This window comes from Sphaeramia orbicularis, chromosome 9 (assembly GCF_902148855.1).
Source record: "Sphaeramia orbicularis chromosome 9, fSphaOr1.1, whole genome shotgun sequence".
NCBI lineage: Eukaryota > Metazoa > Chordata > Actinopteri > Kurtiformes > Apogonidae > Sphaeramia > Sphaeramia orbicularis.
In genome coordinates this window covers 2,622,777-2,625,276 of record NC_043965.1, presented here as the reverse complement: position 1 = coordinate 2,625,276, position 2,500 = coordinate 2,622,777, and positions in this window count along the sequence as shown.

The following is a 2,500-nucleotide window of genomic DNA, read 5'->3' as shown; positions in this document are numbered from 1 at the left end:
AACTCAGATGACCCTCTAGTTCTCTGGAACAGGGTTTTAGTTTCAGTCTTTCTGTGCTGGATGTATTTGTGGCTCCTGATTGATTCCTCTCATGTTTTCTTCTGCTGTACAGACCCTGTGTGTGTGTGTGTGTGTGTGTGTGTGTGTGTGTGTGTGTGTGTGTGTGTGTGTGTGTGTGTGTGTGTGTGTGTGTGTGCTGTGGTACGTGGACGTATGTTGCATAGAAATCAATGCCTGCACTGCACCGTCACCCCCCCACCCCACCCCCTTCTGTCTGCATGGGATCCATACCATAATACTCCCATCCTCCTGCGGCTTCCGGAATCTGACTTTACTATCTGAGCACCATTCTGGATGGATTCCGGCATCAGGGAGGAAAATGGGAGTGCGTCGCCATAGCAACGCCGCCTGCCACACACACACATCCACATGGTATAGGAGAGAACAGCGGTGCAGGCCAACGACATACACTCATCTCGTCTGCAAGGGTTTTTTTTTTTTTTTTTTTCTCACTCTCAACAGCTCCTTCATTTAGCGGTGAAGCTAATGCAGTCGTCGTCCCTCGTGGCTCCAACTGGACCCAGATCTGGAGGGTCTCAGCGGGGCAGGGACAGCATATACATGTTCATGGTAGAACATACCTGTCATTATAAGAACTTAGGCTTCATGTTTGATGAGTTCATGAATCTGGAGTGTGGAATTAAAGCAGTGGTTTCCAACCTTTTTTGTCTGATGATCCCATTTTAACATCACAAATTTCTGGTGACCCCAGACATTCAAAATGCAGACTTTTTTTTTGCTACAATTAATTGGTTTTTGATCATGTAATAGTTTGCTGTGCTATGTTGCAAATAAACATTAATGTTAGAGGACATTTATTCTATATAATGTATATTATTGTGGACAGAGGCAGTAAATCCAGGTGTAGATTACTGCACAAAGGGAGAATTGGCTTTTCCTTGGTCAGGATATGTACAGTCAGTCCAGCTTGGACTTACCAGGCTGACAATTAATACTGAACAAACAAGAACTCAAACTATGAATTATGAAAGAGCTGCAGCATCTGAAACTGACCACACTGAACATTTGACACAGAAACAGAACCACAGTGCTGCAGTTTCACACTCACAGTTTGTCATGTCTTTTATGGATTGGGATTGTCTCTTTCAAGTTTTTTTTTTTTATTTTATTTTTTAGCAATTACTAGAAATTCCTGGCGACCCCATTTGGGGTCCTGACCCCAAGGTTGAAAAACACTGAATTCAAATGTTAGCTGCTTCAGCCAGCAGAGGCCTGGGCTCTGTCATAAACCAGCTGAAAGTCTGTAAGGACCTGGGTTTTGGAACATATTCACAGTTGTATGATGTGTGTGTGTGTGTGTCCTGTCCTAAACTACAGTATGCTGCAGGTGTATCGGGGGGGGGGGGGGGGGGGGGGTCGACAATGTCCAGCTTTAGACACTGTTGAAAACACGGCCATCTGCTGCTTTCTTGGGGTTCATAAGTTTGTCCCAGTTCTGGCAGCGCAGGGTGACATGGGTTGGGTTCCTGGTGCAATTCAAGGAAAATGTGAAATGGTTACATTATGGAATTATTAATATGCCAGATAATCGAATAACCAAAAAAAGTATTAGGTTGGAGTACAACAAGGTCCCCTTAGGCGGCAGAAGTCAATGCAAACTCCAACGCAAACTATAGATTTTACTGATTGAACATTTACTATTTCAAAAAAAATGCAGCATACACATGTATATTTTATGACATTAAGTCATGTTTACATAACAGGATCAGCAGGAAGAAAAGAATTTAAAGACCTGACAACTCCCTCCTTCAGATTTTCCGTTCAGTTTCCAAAACAGACTCGCATCCGTAAGGTTTGAACCAGTGGTTCCCCCCCGTAAGTGTGATATCACCCCATTTCAATCCATCCCTCGCCATTGTTTGTTCGTCTCCTCACTTCCACCCCCCCCCCCCCCCCCCCCCCCACCCCCCCCCCCCCCCCAATCGACTGTTTCCGCCGTTTGAGCGTTCGGGGTCTGCCAAATGTGGAGGTGGTTCCCCTGCTGGATATTAACATATAGTGGTCCATTGTGATTGGTTGGGTTCCACTGGGACTCATTGGCAAGCCGTACACACTCCCATCCACAGCGAGCAGAGGCAGGTGGGTGGTCGGAGGATGAATCATACACATTCACAAGCAGCAGATGACTGACACACACACACACACACACACACACACACACACACATTTGCATCAAATAGCACTGAACCGTGTTTACATGGAACATTATATTCTGATAATAACAGCCAGATCAGAACAAAAACACCTCATGAAGCCGGAGGAGACTGGTCTGATCTGAGACAGGTTTCAATCAACATGAAGCAAGTGGATCATCTGTTCAACAGGAAAGCATTAGCACACGTAAATACTTAATCTGATCTTCGTTATGTCTTTGGATGATATTTATTCTCCACATATTTGCTCCACATAGAGGTAACAT